This window comes from Artibeus jamaicensis, unplaced genomic scaffold (genome assembly GCF_021234435.1).
Source record: "Artibeus jamaicensis isolate MK-2021 breed Jamaican fruit bat unplaced genomic scaffold, CSHL_Jam_final contig_240, whole genome shotgun sequence".
Classification (NCBI taxonomy): domain Eukaryota; kingdom Metazoa; phylum Chordata; class Mammalia; order Chiroptera; family Phyllostomidae; genus Artibeus; species Artibeus jamaicensis.
The window spans coordinates 21,379,522-21,399,488 of NW_026521506.1; the positions used below are offsets into that span (position 1 = coordinate 21,379,522).

Here is a 19,967-nt window from a genome sequence, read left to right on the forward strand (position 1 = left end):
CCATTTTATTTTTTAGAGGTGCCTCATTTGTATTGAAACATTATGTAATTTTTTCAGCTTTATTGAGATGTGACAAAAATTTTATATATGTCAGGTGTAAAACATGCTGTTTTGATACATTGTGAAATGATTACCACAATTAAGCTAATTAAAATCCATCGCCTCACATAGTTACCTTTTCTGGTGGTGAAAACACTTGAGATCTACTGTCTCAGGACATTTGAAGTGTGCAGTACATTATTATTAACTATCACTGTTATGCTGTGTGTTAGGTCTCCAGGACTTATTCATCTTCTAACTGGAAGTTTGCACCCTTTGACCTGCCCATACCCCTCACCTCCCAGCCCATGCAAATGACAAACAGGGAAGTACAAGTGAAAACTACAATGTGATACTGTCTAAAAACTGTTAGAATGATTATAAAGGACACATGGACAATAACAAGGGGGGCAGAAACAGGGGAGGGAAGTGGGAAGGGTTGGGGTGATGGGGAGGGGTGGGGGGAAAAGGCAGAAAACTGTACTTGAACAACAATAAGAAATGTTTAAAAATAAAATAAAATATTTCAAAAAAATAAAAAATGCTCTTAAAAACAAAAAACTGTTAGAATGGCTAATATTAAAAATTAAGATAACAAGGGCTCTGGCTGGTGTAGCTCAGTAGGTTGAGCGTGGGCCTGTGAGCCACTCGATCTCGGTCCAATTCCCAGTCAGGGCACATGCCTGGGTTGCAGCCCAGTTCCTGGCAGGGGACTCATGAGAGGCAACCATACATTGATATTTCTCTCCTTCTCTCCTCCCCCTCCTCTCTAAAAATAAATAAATAAATAAAATCTTAAAAAAATTAAGATAACAAATATTGGTGAGGATGTGGAGAAAAGGGAACACTTGTACACTGTTAATTGAGAATGTAAATTGGCACCGCCGCTATGGAAACTAGTATGGAGGCTCCTTAAAGACTGAGAAATGGAACTACCATATGACTAAGCAAACACACTTCTGGGTATTTTTACAAAGGAAATGAAATCAGTATCTTAAAGCAATATCTGTACTCCCATGTCCATTGCAGCATTATTCACAGTATCCCAGATATGGAAACAACCTGTGTCCATTGACAGAAAATAAATAAAATTATATATAATAGAATATTGATTAACTAAGCTAATGTCATTACAAAATGAAAAATGGTTGTGAATAAGAACAAGACAATTGGGGGGAGGATTGAGTGTGAGAGGTATGGTGGGTGGAGTGGGGGAGAGTGGTAGGAGGGAAATTGGGAACAACTGCAGTTGAACTATTTAAAATTTTTTTTGAAAAAGAACAAGAGGAGTAGAAGGACAAGGTAGAGAAGAAGATGAAGTGAAAACAAAACTATTTACTGTCTATTCCTTTATAGAAAAATTTGCTAGTCCTGGGAGTAAAGCATGATTAAAAGGCAAAATGGCATTTGGCAAAGTTAATTTTGCTTAGGGGAAAGATATTGGAAGGAATTTTGGTAGGGTTTATGCCATTGACAAAGTGATGAGACCATCAGGAACACATTTGGTGTTTTTTATACAAGAGTTAGCTGGAGTCTGCTGACTCCAGAAGGAGATTCTGGGCACTGTCTACTTGTCTCTACATCCATCAATTTGGTTTAAGCTAGTATAGAAATTTTGTGAATAGAAATATATATGGTCTCACCTGTTCTATATTTTTTCTCTACCTTTTCTTTGCAAGAAATCTTGAACTGGGAGGGGACAGAAATTTACATTCTTTGTTTCCTAAGCACTTTCACCTGTAATCAGTGTAATCCCGGCAGCTGGGTGCTTCGATTATTTATTGTATCATTACCATTGTCCACAGTGTAGTGAAAATAATACAGGAATGCAGAGCTATTGATATTATTATTGTCATCATCATCATTATCGATTGTGTTTCAAAACTGCAATGCTCTTCCTGCATTAAAATAATTAAAGTGACTTATATAAATCACAGATAAAATGAAAAGGTGAATGACCAGAAAAAAGGGATATAAGAATTAATATATGAAGTGACCCTCACCCTAACCCTTTTCAAAAATAAGAAAAATATAAATGTCCCCATAGGAAAATGGGCAAAGATTTGGTTAGGTAACTCCCAGAGGAAACATGTATGATCAATTAACTTCAGAAAAAATGTTCTAATTTTACTGGTGCTAACTGGATTAATTACTAATACTTATTATTAATTAATTAATATAATTAATCACATATATAATTAATTAATATAATTAATGCATATAATTAATTAATATAATATAATTAATTACAAGTATTAATTATTAATACTTGGTACTTTTTTTCTCATTGCATTTGACATTAATGAAAAGAAAGAAAAACATTTTCATACATTAAGAAAATATTTACAGAGTACTTGCTATGTCTTAAATATTGTATCTACTAATCCCAGGAGTGCTAGTCAGGACTTTGCTCCTAATATGTGGGCTTATCCTTGGGTAGGGGTATGCTAACAGCTCGTTTATGTTCCAGTAAGTGGCCCCCTGCAAAAATAAAATCAGAAGTTCCAGGTGTTCTATAGTCAACTCTAAACAAATTTTGGGTTAAAAATTCTAGATTCAAAGTCACAAACTCAAATACCTGTAGAGTTCAGGCAGTTCCTCTAAGAAAGTGAGGCAGCCAGGAGGTGAACTATGTTCACAGCCCATTTAAATAGACCAGTTACTGTTGGATTCAGGAGATCTTGCCTTGCAAGGAACATGCACTCATATTGTCAGAACTTTGGGGACAGAAAGAAGAAAATTTTACAATAGAGCTCCTAATTTTTTATTGTTGGAAACTAATGTTAAAATGAAGAACAATATGAAGGTTTTCAAAGAAGCATCTTCATTTGCCTTGTAGTACTATAGTTTGACTGGAATTTCTACATTTGACTGTAGAAGTAAAGCTTAAAATATCTAGTCTAGTCCTAAAAATAATTAAGATTAGTGTAACCAACCTTAAGAGGGAGGTTTGAGAGCTGTATGGTCTGGAGGACTCAAAAAGAAGGTTAATTCTTTCAGACTAGGAAAAAATACTTGTACAGACTTCACTTTGTACTTTGTGTTTTCATATTAGAAGAGCACCGCAGTTTTGAAACATACTTGTACTTTGAGGTGGCAGGGCCTTGGATACCACTGACTGTGGCAGAGGTGGGATACTTGGGACTGCAGTTCCGAGAGCAGTGGTGACGGTGGTAGGGCTCAGCAATGAGAATCATTATTGAGAAGGACACCTCTATAGCTTCCTATAGCTGCAGTTCTGGAAAAATCATGGAGGACCACAATTCAACTGTTCCTCTGGGGAGCAAGAAAAGCCATGCTATTAATTTATCAGGCACACTACCCAGTAATATCTTCTTTATTTCTCCTAAACTCTAATCTCTAATTTTCTAGATTTGATTTTATTTTAAAAATAGAACAAATCAAATAAGACATATGCAATATGATCTTACCTTTAACAGGAACCTAAACAACAAAACAAACAAGCAAGCAAACTATAACCAAAGACACTGAAATAGAGAACAGGCTGACAGTTACCAAAGGGGAGAGGGGAGGGAATTTCAGGGAGAAAGGGGAAAGGTTTGCAGGAACATGTAAAACGGACACATGGACAAAAACTAAGGGAGTGGAAATGGGAGGGAGGTGGGGAGCACTGGAGGGGTGGGCTGGGATGGGAGTAAAAGACAGGAAACTACTTGAACAACAAACTAAATTAAAAAAAATCATTCCATTGAATTACCTGAATAAAATATGTTATAACAGTAAAAAGAAGACATATGCAATATATCTATGTCTCATATTTCATGAAGCAGTTTGTTTCTACTGCAGTAGAAATCAATAAATGTAATTAAAATAAGATACTATGTTTTTCATCTAAAATTGGTCAAAACATGAAAACTGAATGAGACAGTATTGTATAACACATTGAATAATAAAATCTGAGTACAAACAGCAACTCTGTTACTTCCAATTCTGTGTACTTTGGCAAACAACATGTACCATATATGCTATAAACATACATCCTATCTTTTTTTTAGTATAACATTTTTATATTTAGAATTAGACAGCTGGACTCAGTTTAGAGGATCCCAATTCTGTTGGCAGCATCCAAAGCATCCTAGTCTGGAGCCAGTCAAACATATGCCTTCTTCTCCCCATAAGGCCTGATCAGAGTGTTCATCAGGGTGTTCACATACATCAGTGTCATAGAGCTTCCTCACAGCCTGTTTGATCTGGTGTTGGTTGGCCTTGACATCCATAATGAATACAAGTGTGCTTTTGTCTTCTGTCTTCTTCATGGCTGACTCAGTAGTCAGGGGGAACTTGAAGATGGCATACTGGTCAAGCTTATTTCTCTTGGAGGTGCTCTCCTGAGGATATTTAGTCTTCCCTCAGAGGCCCCGTGTCTTAGGCCTCCAGTAGGTAGATGACCTCTAGTAGGTGGGTGACACCTTTCAGTAGTGCTTTCTTTGCCTTCAAAGCCTTTACCTTGGATTCAGCTTTGGGAGGGGTAGGGGCTTCCTTCTTCACTTTGGGTGCCATTTTCATCTATCCTTTCTGAACTTAAGTTTTCTTGGTAAAGGGGAGCTAATAATCTCTACTTGGGATTGTCAGGAAGATCAATTAAAGTAATGCATACGAAGTACTGAGAATGGTGTTTTGTGCATGGTAAAGGCTCAATGTTAGCTCTCATGACATTACCTATTAACATAAAGAAAGTGTTCAAGGTATTGGTATAATGGTGGGACAAGATGAAACGACCTTGAGGACTTTGAGAGAGAAACCACCTGCATGGCAGTGATATTGGCATGGTCCAGTAAAGCAATGAACAGAGGCACTTCAGAGAAGATAAAGCCAAGGAAAGAATAGAGTAAATCTGAGGCTGCCAATGTGGCACAATGAATTAAAATTGGGCACAGGAAGACTGGGAAGAAATAATGCTATTAACTTGTGTAGGTCAGAGTGAAACTTTGAAAAGATCTTCCTCTCAGGAATAATCTCTATGACCTTCATATCAACTTGTTCTCAGAAGCAATTTCATGACATTTCTTTTGAGGATTGAAATTCCCATACTAGCCCGGCACTTGCTTATACCTTGGCAAAAAAAGTAAAGAACTTGGTATGTGCCATTTCCAATATACAGACTTGCCGCAGGGCAGAGGTTTCCCTTAAACTGCCTGAAGTGTGTTTTGCTTTTATAATGTTTTTGTTAGTTTAAAACAGTTAAAATCCAGGAGCCAACATGTAACCTGGAAGTGATATAGGAAATTGAGAATTTTATTTGTTTTTTATTTTTTTATTCTTTTTTTAATGTATTTTTTTACTGATTATGCCATTGCAGTTCTGTTCCCCCCTTCATTCCCCTCCACCCTACCCCCCGTGCCCACCATTACCCCCCTTTAGTTTATGTCCATGTGTCTCAAGTTCTTTAGATTCTATATTTCCCATACTATTCTTGCCCTCACCCTATTTTCTATCTACTGTCTATGCTACTTATTTTCTGTACCTTCTCCCCCCTTCTCCTCCTCCCACTCCCCTGTTGCTAACCCTCCTTGAGATCCTCATTTCTATGGTTCTGCACCTAATCTAGCTGTCCTTTTAGTTTGCTTTTGTTTTAGGTGTGGTTGTTAATAACTGTGAGTTTGCTGTCCTTTCACTGTTCATGTTTTTTTAACTTTTTTTTCTTAGATAAGTCCCTTTAACATTTCATATAATAAGGGCTTGGTGATGATGAACTCCTTGAATTTGACCTTATCTGAGAAGCACTTTGCCTGTTCTTCCATTCTAAATGAAAGCTTTGCTGGATAGAGCAATCTTGGTTGTAGGTCTTTGGATTTCATGACTTAGAATACTTCTTTTCAGCCCCTTCTTGCCTGTAAGGTCTTTTTTGAGAAATCCACTGACAGTCTGATGGGAACTCCTTTGTAGGTGACTGTCCCCTTATCTCTTGCTGCTTCTAGGATTCTCTCCTTCATTTTAATCTTGGCTAATGTAATTATGATGTGCCTTGGTATGTTTCTTCTTGGGTCCAACTTCTTTGGGACTCTCTGAGCTTCCTGGATTTCCTGGAAGTCTATTGCCTTTGCCAGATTGGGGAAATTCTCCTTTATTATTGGTTCAAAAAAGTTTTCCACTGGTGGCTGTTCCTTTCCCCCTTCTGGTACCCCTATAATTCAGATGTTGGAGCGTTTAAAGATGTCCTGGAGGTTCCTAAGACTCTCCTCATTTCTTTGAATTCTTGCTTCTTTAATCTTTTCTGTTTGGCCATTATTTACTTTCTTCTGGTCCACTCCATTGATTTGAGCCCCAGTTTCCTTTCCATCGCTATTGGTGTCCTGTGCAATTCCATTCATTTCAATTAGTTTTGCCTTCATATGTTTGTCTAATTTGTGGCTATAATCAACCAGTTCTGTGAGGATCCTGATCACCAGTGTTTTAAACTGTGCGCCTGAGAGTTTTGCTATTTCTTCATCACTTAGATTTATAGGCTCTGGGGCTTTGAGATCTTCTTGAGCCATTTTTGGTCTCTTTGCTCCTGTTAAGCATGGGGAGCGGTGCCTTGGAATCCCAGGTTGCTGGGTTGTGACGCTGTATGTGGAGGCGGGGTCAGAGCAGGGAAATGGTGGCGCCCTCCTCTGCGGCCCACTGCGGCCCACTGCAGATACCGGCTGGGTCCCGTCCAATCGCCCACTCCTTCGCTTGTCTGTCCATGCATGAATGCGGGACCACAGTCAACCCACAGCCCTGCTCCCTTGCTGTTTCCCTGAGGTCACTGGCTGGGTCTCTCACTAGGTCCAACCTTGAGCCTGGATTCTGTGCACCTGAGTCCCTCTGACCGAGTTTTCCTGTGCAATCCCGCTCCGCGCCAGCTGCTGGTTTTGCCCCTCTTACCGGTCAGGCTGAAGAATTTGTTGTTAACAGACTTCCGAAAAGTTCAATTTTCTGTGTTCTGGCTGTGTTTTCTGTTGCTAATATTTAGTTGTCTCTAAACTTGGTTGTGTGAGAAAGCAGGGCATCTCTACCTATGCCTCCATCTTGGCGGAAGAGGAAAATTGAGAATTTTATAGCCAATTCCTATAGTGAATATCTGAATAAAGTTGTAAGGTATACAAATATATTTTATTCCACCGTAGTATATAATTTAAGTTTGATTGCAAAAGTACATATGGTTATCTTTAAATTCAGTGAATTGTTTCTAGTTTATAGAGTGAAATTTTTATATTTCACAGATTGGGGAAAAAAGTCACACATCTGGATGGATGATATATAGTTATGACAAAATTGTTCTTCCCTTTAATCCCTGGAATGAAGAACATAATTTGTTCCAGTAGGGTTTTGTGTTCTTTTCCTTCTGTTAAAAGTAACTATGTATTGATTTCCAAGCACATCTTGACATATTCTTTAAGATCTTACTTTTTTCTTTAGCTACATAAGGTCACTGATTTTCAGTAAACTTGAAAAATAAAACCCTTAGGAGTGGAAGACTTCACAATAACACAATCTTGAATTAGCTGGTAGTAGTTTCCATTTGTAAGGTTGATAGCCATATTATTGAGTCACATCTATTTCATTGACTTTTCAATGACTGATTTTCTTTTACTAGTAGCCAAGACAAAGGCAAAGATACACAGCTGGCTGATTAAAGTGAAAAATACATACTAACTTAACCAGCATCAGTGACTTTACCCATCAACAAATTATCAGTAGAGGACAATGAGAATAAGAATATAGTCTTTGAAATAATTGATGTTTTGACAGCTGAAAATATTGAAGCAGTGAACCATTTATTGGAAGCTTTTTACTTCCAGAAAAAGTTTGACATTTAAAATAAACATTTTAAGCACATAAAAATTGAAAAGTGCTTTTGGGGAGATTAGAACTTGTGGGAAATTGGCTTGAGAAAGGAAGATATAATTTTTGCTGAGAACTATTATGTTCCACTTTTACTTTAGCACATACCTTAGTGTATGCACTGTTAATAATATTTATATGAGCTGGGTGTTATTATTACCTCCACTTTACAGACAAGGAAACAAAGACGTTAATGTGCTCAAGGTAATATGTGAGTGATGGTAAATCCATAGTTGTCTGGTTCCAAAGATTATTCTCTTAAACATCATTAGGATTTATTGGTCACATTTAATTTTTTTCTAGTAGTTTAAACTTGTCGTGGATTGATTTTGTACTGGATAAAGTAAATTTGTCAGAGGAATATAGTAACTGATGATATTAGAATAATAATAATAATATAATAACAGCTGCCACTTAATAAGCATTTACTGGGTTCCACGTAATGTGCTGTATTTTTCTTTTTTCTTCTGCCTACCACATAAGATTTTTAAATGTTTTATTTATTTATTTTTTGAAAGAGAGGAAGGGAAGGAGAAAGAGAGGGAAAGAAACAATGGTGCAACAGAAGAACCTGGCCTGCAACCCAGGCATGTGCCCTGACTAGAAATCGAACTGGCAACCTTTCAGTTTGCAGGCTGGCACACAACATACTGAGCCACACCAGCCAGGGCCCACATAGGGTTTTTAAACACAAAATACTAATTCGAAAGAACATAAGCACCCCTGTATTCATTGAAATGTTACTTAAAATCATCAAGATATGGAAGCAGCCCAAGTGTCCATCAGTAGATGAGTGGATAAACAACTATGGGACATTTACACAATGGAATTCTACTTGGCTGTAAAAAAGAAAATTTTACTATTTGGAACAGAATGATTGGACCTGGAGAATATTATGCCAGGTTAAATAAGCCAGTTGGAGAAAGACAAATACCACATAATTTCACTCATATGTTGAATCTAATGAACAAACTGAACTAACAAATAAAACAGAGACATACTCATGGAGAACAGATGACAACTAGTTGCAGAAAGAGGTTAGGGGGTGAAAGAGTTGAGCAAAAAGGATAAAAGACTCATGGGCACAGTGTATATAAGGGGCCTAAATGGTAACGGGAAAAATACAATAAAGATTAAATTAAAAATAAAACAATTTTATTGAAACATAATTCACATAACATATAATTCACACATTTGAAGTATAAATTCAATGTGTTTTAGTATATTCACAGATATGTGCAGCTATCATCACAGCCTATTTTAGAATATTTTCCACACCTCAAAAGGTGTGGAAACTCTACCTTTTAGCAATCATTCCTCTGTGCCCATGGCTTCTGCCCTTAGCCATAAGCAACTATTAATTTACTTTGCCTCTTTGGAATTCCATGTTCTAAACATTTCATATGAATAAAATATATACTGGGGTGACACAAGAAAACCTAATTTATTTTTTAAAGAAAGTTATTTTATTGTCATTCAAGTACAGTTGTCTGCACATTTGTGTACATATTATTACATGTTTCAATTTCAGTCAACTTCAAAGTACTATCCATTTGATGCAATATACTTATCAATATATTGTTTCCACTGCTCAAAACAATTTTGGAATACATCAATTTTGATGCCTTTTAGTGGTTCTACTAGTTTTTGTTTCATCTCTTCCACATCGACGAAACAATTCCCTTTGAGGACTTTTTCCAGGGCAAGATGGGTGAATAGGGAGGGTGAGTCATAGCAGTCATGCAATTTTGGGACAAAAACTGCTGAACACTAGCAAAATGTGGGCAGGTGTGCTCATAAATCATCCATCATGAAATGGGAAAACACCTTGAGTCTTCCAAAAATTCACTGAAGCTGAACGCAGCCTCTCACAACAATGCCAGCTATACACTGATACAGATGGGTTCCTAGAACACTAACCTAGCAGGGGAAGACTGTACTACAAGGGGTCCGTGCATCTTCCAGAAGATAATTCTTGGTTTTGTTTTTGGTCTTCCTTTGTATGTAGCCTTTTGTGACTGGCTTTCTCCCCTTATCATAGTATCTTCAAAGTTCATCCATGTTGGGGCATGTATCAGTATTTCATTATTTTTCATGGATATGCCACATTTTGTTTATGCATTCTTCAACTGATGCTGATTTGGATTGTTTCCACTTTTGGCTATTGTAAATAATGCTTCTATGAACATCCATATACAAGTTCTTGTGTGGACATATATTTTCATTAGTGTTGGGAATATGCCTAGTAATGAAATTGCAGGGTTATATGGTAACTCTGTTTTACATTTTCAGAAGTTGCCAAAATTTTTCAAAGTGGCTGCACTATTGTATAGTCCTAATAACAGTGTATGAGGGTTCTCATTTATGTATATATTCAACACCACATCATTTTCTTATCTAGCAATAGATTCTAGCAATTCTAGTGGATGTGGAGTGGTTGGTATCTATCTGTAGTTTTTTAAAAAATATATGTTATTGATTATGTCATTACAGTTGTTCTATTGCCCCCCTTCATTCCCCTCCACCCTGCACACCCTCTCCCCCACCATTCCCCCCCTTTAGTTTATGACCACGTGTCTCAAGTTCTTTAGATTTTATATTTCCCCTACTATTCTTGCCCTCCCCCCTATCTATTTTCTACCTACCGTCTATGCTACTTATTTTCTGTACCTTCTCCCCCCTTCTCCTTCTCCCGCTCCCCTGTTGCTAACCCTCCATGTGACCTTCATTTCTATGCTTCTGCTCCTGATCTAACTGTCCTCTTAGGTTGCTTTTGTTTTAGGTGTGGTTGTTAATAACCGTGAGTTTACTATCCTTTCACTGTTCATCTTTTTTATCTTCTTTTTCTTAGGTAGGTCCCTTTAACATTTCATATAATAAGGCCTTGGTGATGATGAACTCCTTGAATTTGATCTTATCTGAGAAGCACTTTATCTGTCCTTCCATTCTAAATGAAACTTTTGCTGGATAGAGCAATATTGGTTGTAGGTCTTTGGATTTCATGATTTAGAATACTTCTTTCCAGCCCCTTCTTGCCTGGAAGGTCTCTTTTGAGAAATCCACTGACAATCTGATGGGGACTCCTTTGTAGGTGACTGTCCCCTTATCTCTTGCTGCTTCTAGGATTCTCTCCTTCATTTTAATCTTGGCTAATGTAATTATGATGTGCCTTGGTGTGTTCCTTCTTGGGTCCAACTTCTTTGGGACTCTCTGAGCTTCCTGGACTTCCTGGGAGTCTATTGCCTTTGCCATATTGGGGAAGTTCTTCTTTATTATTTGTTCAAAAAAGTTTTCCACTGGTGGCTGTTCCTCTTCCCCTTCTGGCACCCCTATAATTCAGATGTTGGAGCGTTTAAAGATGTCCTGAAGGTTCCTAAGCCTCTCCTCCTTTTTTTGAATTCTTGTTTCTTCATCCTTTTCTGTTTGGTAATTTTTTTCTTCCTTCTGGTCCACTCCTTTGATTTGAGTCCCAGTTTCCTTTCCATTACTCTTGGTTTCCTGTGCATTGCTCTTCATTTCAAATAGTTTAGCCTTCTTATGTTCCTCTAATTTTTGACTAAAATCAACCAGTTCTGTGAGCATCCTGATCACCAGTGTTTTGAACTGTGCATCTGAAAGTTTAGGTATTTGTTCACTACTTAGATTTATTGGCTCTGGGGCTCTGAATTGTTCTTGAGCCATGTTTTGATCTGTTCGTGCCTGTTATGTATGAGGAGAGGTGCCTTAGATGTTCACCAGGGTAGGGCCACCCAGGATGCTGTATGTGGGGGAGGAGTCAGAGAGGGACAATAGCAGTCCCCTCTGCTGCTTCCCACCACTCGGGCCTGCTTGGTCCATCTCACTGCTCGCTCCTTCACCGGTTTATCTGCTTGTGAATTTGTGACCGCTGTCAGCCCTCAGTGGGTCTGCCTGCTGCTACTCCACACCTGGGATCCACACACAGCTGCTGGTGTGCCTGGGTGGCATGTCCAGGTCGGTCCAGTGGATCTTTCCTGCCCAATCCCGCTCTGCTGCTGGCTCTGCCCCTCTTTCCGGTTTGGCTGAAGGGTTCGTTTTTGTCAGACTTCTGTATAGTTCAATTTTCTGTGGTTTGGCTCCGTTTTTGTTGCTAAAACTTTGTCATTTTTAAACTTGGTTGTGAGAGAAGGCACAGTGCTTCCACCTATGCCTCCATTTTGGCGGAAGTCTCTATCTGTAGTTTTCATTTGTATTTCTCTGATGACCAATGATGTCAAACATCTTTAATATGCTTTTCCACCATTTGTATATCTTCCTCAGGGAAAAGTGTATTAAGATCTTTTGCCCATTTTTAAGTTGGGTTATTTGTCCTGGCTGGTGTAGCTCAGTGAATTGAGCACAGGCCTGCGAACCAGAGGATCGCAATTCAATTCCCAATCAGGGCACATGCCTGGGTTGCAGGCCAGTTCCTGGTAGGGGATGTATGAGAGGCTACCATATATTGATTTTTCTCTCCCTCTTCCCTTCCCTTCTAAAGATAAATGAATAAAATCTTTAAAAAAATAAGTTGGGTTATTCATCTTTTAATCCCTGATTTGTAAGAACTCTTTATATATTCTGAATAAAATCCCCTCACCAAACACATCATTTGGAAATATTTTCCTCTATTCTGTGAGTTGTGCTGTATTATTCACATGACTAATTTGTTTGATCTTTTTTTTTGTAAAATTTTTAAAAATTTTATTTAGTTATTTTTCAAGTACAGTTTTTGTCTATTTCTCCCTTCTGAGCCCCCCCACCCCATGCTTCCCACCTACCTCCCATTTCCACCCCCCTTAGTTCTTGTCCCAGTGTCCTTCATACTTGTTCCTCCAAATCCCTCCCCTTTTTCCCCCTTAAATTCCCTCCCCTCTCCCCTCCGGTCACTGTCCCCTTGTTCTCTATTTCAGTGTCTTTGTTTTTATTCCACTTGCTTGTTTGTTTTGTTGTTGAGCTTCCTGTTAAAGGTGAGATCATATGGTATTTGTCTTTCAACACCTGGCCTATTTCACTCAGCATAATGCTTTCCAGTTCCATCCATGTTGTTGCAAAAGGTAGTCTCTGCAGCATAGAATTCCATTGTGTATATGTACCACAATTTTTGGATCCATTCATTTACTGATGGGCACCTAGGTTGCTTCCAACTCTTGGCTATTGTAAATTGTGCTGCTATGAACATGGTGGTGCATAGGTTCTTTGAAATCGATGTTTTAGGATTCTTATGATATAATCATAGCAGTGGAACGGCTGGGTCAAAAGGCAGGTTGATTTTTATTTTTCTGAGAAAAATTCCATACTGTTTTCCATAATGGTTGTACCAGTCTGCAATCCCACCAACAGTGGACTAAGGACCCCTTTTCCCCACAACCTCTCCAACATTTGTTGTTTGTTGCTTTGTCTATTATAGCCATCCTGACTGGTGTAAAGTGGTATCTCACTGTGGTTTTAATTTGCATCTCTCTGATAGCTAATGATATTGAGCATCTCTTCATGTGTCTCTGGATGTTCTGTATGTCCTCCTTGGAGAAGTGTCTGTTCAAGTCCTTTTCCCATTTTTTTAATTGGGTTAGCTGTGTTCTTAGAGTGGAGTCGTGTAAGTTCTTTGTATATTTTGGAGATTAAACCTTTGTCTGAGGTATCATTAGCAAATATGTTTTCCCATATAGTTGGTTGTCTTTTTAATACTGTTTTCTTTAGCCACACAGAAGCTTTTTATTTTGATGAGATCCCATTTGTTTATTCTTTCCTTTATATTCCTTGCTCTAGGGGACATATCGGTAAAAATGTTGCTGCATGAAATATCTGAGATTTTCTTGCCAACGTTCTCCTCTAGAACTTTAATGGTGTCATGGGTTATATTTAAGTCTTTTATACACCTTGAATTTATTTTGGTGTATGGTGTAAGTTTGTGCTCAAGTTTCATTTTTATGCATGTAGCTGTCTAGTTCTCCCAACACCATTTGTTGAAGAGGCTATTTTTACTCCATTTTATGTTACTGCTCCCTTTGTCAAATATTAATTGACTGTAGAGAGTTGGGTTTATTTCTGGGCTCTCTGTTCTTTTCCATTGGTCTATGTGCTTGTTTTTATGCTAGTACCAGGCTGTTTTGATTACAGTGGCCTTGTAATACAGTTCGAGATGAGGTATTGTGATCCTTTCTACTTTGTTCTTTCTCAAAAGTGCAGCTGCTATTCAGGGTCATTTATGGTTCCATATAAATTTTTGAAGTGTTTGTTCTATGTCTGTGAAATATGCCATTGGTACTTTAATAGGTATTGCATTGAATCTGTATATTGCTTTGGGTAGTATGGACATTTTGATGATGTTAATTCTTCCAATCCATGAACACAAGGTATGTTTCCATTTGTTTGTGTCTTTCCTGATTTCTTTCTTCAGTGCTGTGTAGTTTTCTGCATACAGGTCTTTAATCTCCTTGGTTAGGTTTATTCCTAGATATTTTATTTTTCTTTTTGCTATATTGAATGGGATTTTTTTCTTGATTTCTGCTTCTGCTGATTCATTGTTAGTATACAAAAATGTCTTTGATTTCTGGATATTGACTTTGTATCCTGCTGTTTTGCCAAATTCATTAATTAGTTTGAGCAGTTTTTTGGGAGAGTCTATAGGATTTTCTGTGTACACTGTCATGTCATCTGCAAACAGTGACAGTTTTTTTTCCTCCTTTTCTATTTGGATGCCTTTTATTTCCTTTTCCTGCCTGATCACTGTGGCCCAAACTTCTAATACTATATTGAATAGAAGTGGTGAAAGTGGACATCCTTGTCTTGTTCCTGATCTTAGTGGAAAAGCTTTTAGTTTTTGCCCATTGAGTATGATATTGGCTGCAGGTCTCTCATATATGGCCTTTATAATATTGAGGAATGCTCCCTCTATTCCCACTTTGCTGAGTGTTGTTATCATAAATGGGTGTTGTACTTTATGAAAACCTTTTTCCACATCTATTGATATGATCATGTGGTTTTTGTCTTTGCTTTTGTTTATGTGATGAAATACATTTACTGATTTGCGAATGTTGAACCATCCTTGCATCTCTGGGATTAATCCTACTTGGTCATGGTGTATGATCTTTTGGATATATTGTTGGATGTGATTTGCCAATATTTTGTTGAAGATTTTAGCGTCTATGTTCATCAGTGATATTGGCCTGAAGTTTTCTTTCTTTGTTGTATCTCTATCTGGTTTTGGAATTAGGATGATGCTGGCTTCGTAAAAGGAGTTTGGGAGTTTTCCATCCTTTTGGATATTTTGGAATAGTCTGTGAAGAATAGGGGTTAGCTCTTCCTTAAATGCTTTGTAGAATTCTCCTGTGAACCCATCTGGTCCGGGGCTTTTGTGTGATGGGAGTTTTTTGATTACTGCTTCAATTTCTTTTGCTGTTATCGGTGTGTTTATATTTTCTGCTTCTTTTTTATTGAGTTTTGGGAGATTATATTTTTCTAGAAATATGTACATTTCCCCTAGGTTCTCCAATTTCTTGGCATACAGTTCTTCATAGTAATTTCTTACAATCCTTTCTATTTCTGTGGTATCAGTTGTAATCTCTCCTGTTTTTTTTTTCATTTTATCTTTACAACAGCCCTGTGAAATATTATCCTCTGCCCCCCCCCACTTTGTTTTTAGGAAGCAGAAATACACAGAGTGGTTACGTACCTAGCCTAACTCACAATGCCAATATTTATTATTCTAAAATTTGAGCTGAGATATCTTTTGGAAGTTTAATTAAGGCTCTCTATCCTCTTGCTATGATGCTCATATATACTGTATGCATTTGATGAAAATGATTGAATTTAAGATTTACTCTTAAACATTTCCATGGATAAACACTGAAAAGAAAAGCACTTTGGCAGTACTCCTTAAATTGATTCTCTGGGGACAGTCCTGATTCACAGCAGGAAGGTGTAGCCAGAAACTGAGGCAGGAGTGGCAAGATTGTGGCAGAGTAGATTTATGTCATACCACCTACCAGAGCCAAGCTGAAAATAAAAAAAAAAACAGAGAAGAACATAAACCCAAAATAAACAATTGAAGACTACCTGAAGAGGAGCTACTTAACCAAGGATGGACAGAAACTACCTCAAGACTGGTAGACAGGGCAGGGATGCAAATGTGGCCAACGCTGCTTTTGTGGCAGTGGGTCAAGGTGGCTGCATAGCTCTAAGAGCTTCACCTCCAGAGGGGTGAAGCCTGGACCTCAGACTGGGCTCCTAAGCACCCAGTGCCACTGTTGCAATCACCCTCCCATGCAGCATCCAGCAGTGAAAGGTCATGGGGGTTTTTGCCCACTAGAGTAAGATGGAGCCTGCTGGAGACAAAGCCACCATTTTTTCTTTTCTTTTTTTGTCTTTTGTTCTAAGGGGCCAGTGCACACATTTCATGTTCCCAGCCACCCACCTTGGGCTTGGGGCTAAGGGAGGGGAGCACAGTCTGAAATCTCAGAAGGAGAGTCTGGTGTGGGAGGCTTTGGGGAGAGGTGGGGGGGATGGAATAGATGCTGGGTGCCTGTTGCTAGGATAGAATACCATACTGTGGCAGCCATTTTTCTTGAGAATAGAGAGCTCCTCCCAGGGTAAAAACATTTACCCCACACTATGGGAAACTGCTCACCCCAGCCAGTGGAAGCCTTTCTAGTTCCATTTTCTGGAATCACACTTGTCACAACCTCTGGAATTCTGCTTGCTCCACCCTGAATCTTTTTTTAAAAATATTTTTAAATTTTTTTATCCCTAACCTGCATCATATCCCCTGCTAAGGAGATAGCAACATAGGTGGAATCAGGGGTGTTAAAGACTGACTTTAGGGCATGGCCATTCCATGCACTTTCCTGAGAACCAGACTGGTGCTTCCCCTTCACCAGACAGAGTAGGAACTCCCTGCTGGTTTCTGGCAGACCAAAACTCAGGGTTCTGGAGGCCCCACTCACTATCCTATCAGAGGCTTTGCCCAGCTGAGTTCAGGGACATAATTTGAGAAAGACTCAGACATGTGAATGCACCCACCACCTTTCCTGAAGTCTGAACATCATCTCCCACAAGAGATCCAGGGGCCCCATCCTTCTGATTCCACCAGGAACCCTCTCAGAAACAGATGATTAATGGCTAGACTGAGACTAATAGCAGGACCACAGGCAGAGGCAGGTGAAGGAAGTTCAAACAGTGCCTTCAGTCATTAGTACACCCACTCCTGTACCCTGTCCTGATAAAAAGCCATACTTATAGAGCACTGTGGCCCATCTTGGGCGAGCCAAGCCCAAAGGAAATAGCCACAAAGCATGGATCACTTGTAGATTTGAACAGGGTGATTAGAGCTAGACTGGACAGCATCCAACATTGGCTTGCACCAGCTTCAGACAACATCAGAGTTGTATCCAGACGAAGAATTCAGCAGCCAACCATTAAACTCTGCTATGATATGTTCCACTTTGCTCTGTTTTCATCATTTTGTCTTTTGCATAGCTTTATATTATTTTTCTTCAATTTTTTCTTATTTTTCTTTTTTTTTAATCTCATATTCTACTCTTCCCTTTTCTTCATTTTCTCTTCTTCCTCCATTTTGTCTTCTTCCTCCATTTTCTTATTTATTTTATTTTTAAAACTTATTCATTGCAAAGAATGCATCCAGGGACCTCCTTTATTTTTCCTTTCAACCCCTCCATGTCTTTGAGAAAGACTCTTCTTCAGAGTCACTGTCACTTCATGGTACTCTATGTATGACTCCAGCAAGAAGATACTTTCATCCACCTGGATCTCACTGCCTTCCAACTTGTTGACATTATGTTTTAGAGCCTCAAGCTGCTGGCATTCAGGGGCCAGGATCATCTCCTCTATTTTTTGTAGCTGTGACTCCTCTGTACCTGTAGCCTGCATAGATGCAATGATGGCTTCTACCCTCTGAGACTTTTTTAGTAGATGCTTGTTTTCTTTGGTTTCAAATTGCCTCCTTTCTATCAAATTGGCTATGCTCTTGTAGCACCTGTGCAGCAACATTTAGGCAGCTGACAGGATGTTCACTGTATATAAATAGAAGGTCCTGGGAGGGGCATTGTCTGGCATTTTGGGAATTTCCTGGAGTGATATGAAATTTTCTGACAGCATCTTATAAAGCATATCCTTTGTCTCCTTTGCTGGAATCATTGAAAAGTCTTCTACTTACTTCTGTTCAGGTGTTTCTTTTGCAAAACTAGATGAAGTATTCTGGCACAGTGAGACCCATATCTCTCCTATACAATGGACTCCAGCCTGGCTGTGGCTAGGGATCCAAGAGCCTCATGCAGGTTGATGATATATATTCCTCCACCACTGTTTCCATACTTTCCAACAAACTCTAGTGGGTCCTATGCTGGCATAGTGAGATATTGATCAAGAACTTGCTTAGGGATGTTATAGCCAACAGGTAGGAATCTGAAGATCTCATTGGAAGACAATGGCTAGGTGAGGGGGGTTCTAGGGGAACTAGAAATCTCACTCATCTGAAGCATGGTCCTCACAATCTCGCTGCTGGTCTAGTCCATCCTTTTGGCAACTTGGCTGGCAATGACTTGGTCTCAGAAGTACTGATGCAATCTATCAAAATTTGCCTGCCACTAAATTCCATCATCTAAATGAGTTGTTTGTTACCTGTGGTATGTTTTAGTCTCTTGGCCTTGGGTTTGCCAGTAGCATCATCCGCAAATGATCTCTTCCTTTTACCTTTCCCTATCAAGCTCAGTTTAGGAACCAGGTACATGTCCTTTTCATTGATGACAAGAATGGGGGCAGGTGGCAGTGGCCCATGGTCTGAATTCTCAGTGGCATGCACCAACAGGCAATGCTGTATAAAGTCTGTGTCTGCTAGTTGCACAAATGTGCATGATACCTTAGCATAGTCCATGGTCTTTCCATCCTCCATAGTTTTTGTGAGCCAGTCTGCCATTTTCTTCATGAGAGGTGACATTGTCATTTTGCCATTCAATAGTGACTCCTCAGCAATCAGCTCTCTAGTGTCACTGTACAGTTTTCTGGCAGTATAGATGTAATGGAGATACCTGAGCATTCGCAACACCTGGCTGCACTGGGCTTCATATTCCACCATACCATATCTGTGCCCTTGATATATTACCAGGTTATGTTGGATGAAGACACAAAGGGCTTTTTTCAAAAAACCTGATCCAGTGATGTTCCTGTGCCATGGACAATTAATCTTATTGGCTGGCTGCCAGTTCTGATTAGGTGGACTCTAATTTTGTCCATAATCTTTCAAAAATGCTCTTGCAGCAAAAAAGAACATAGTTTAATTTCTGCTTGAGTCATCATACTAAGGAATCTCAGAACTCTGGGTCACTGCGATCTAATGCTGCCAAGTTCCCCACCGTGGATTTCTGCAGCTCCCGCTAGCCACAGGGCAGAGGGGGAGCCCTTCACACTCTCTTTCAAGATGGCAAATTTTATTTTTTCTATTACTTGTTCTTTTTTGGTGATTCCCTATTTCCATTTCTTACTCATATTCTTTCTTCACCCTCTATCCTCTCATAACCATTTTCCTTCCTTTGATCTTACTTTATTCTGTTCTTCTTGTAATATTCTATTTCTCTTTTCAGTTGTATTATTATATTCTTTTCTCTTTTATAATTGCTTTTGCTTTTTTTGGTTGTGTAGGTTTTGTCTTCTGTGGTGTTTTGCTTTGTTCTGTCACAATTGGTACAACAGTGCACATGATGTGGTGGTAGTTGAACCTCTCACTCAGCCACATGGAGGGAAAAACCCACCAACAAACTGGCCAAAAAATAATCAAGACCCAAATACAACAGGAGATTCCACATGACAAGAGGTATTACTAGAACATTCAGCTCAGAAGATCAAGAAGGCTACCCACTGGGTCCCACAGGACTCCTACCAGGTAAGGCCACCCCATGAAAACAGGGAGTCAAACCATATGTATCTAATAATGTAGAAACAAACAAAATGATTGACGAAAATGGGGATAATATAAAACAACCACCAAACAAAAGAAAAGGAGGAATCCTCAGGAAAAAAGAGCTAATTGAAATTGAGGAAAACAGTTTATTAGACATAGAGTTCAAAGTAAGGGCTATAAGGATGCTTAT

The 19,967-nt window shown here is 38.9% G+C and overlaps 1 pseudogene; it reads right to left on the reverse strand.

The window, feature by feature from the left end:
* Positions 1–17,484: 17,484 nt before the first annotated feature.
* Positions 17,485–19,173, reverse strand: LOC119045247 (DNA-directed RNA polymerase III subunit RPC3-like; annotated as a pseudogene).
* Between the last annotated feature and the right edge of the window lie 794 nt (positions 19,174–19,967).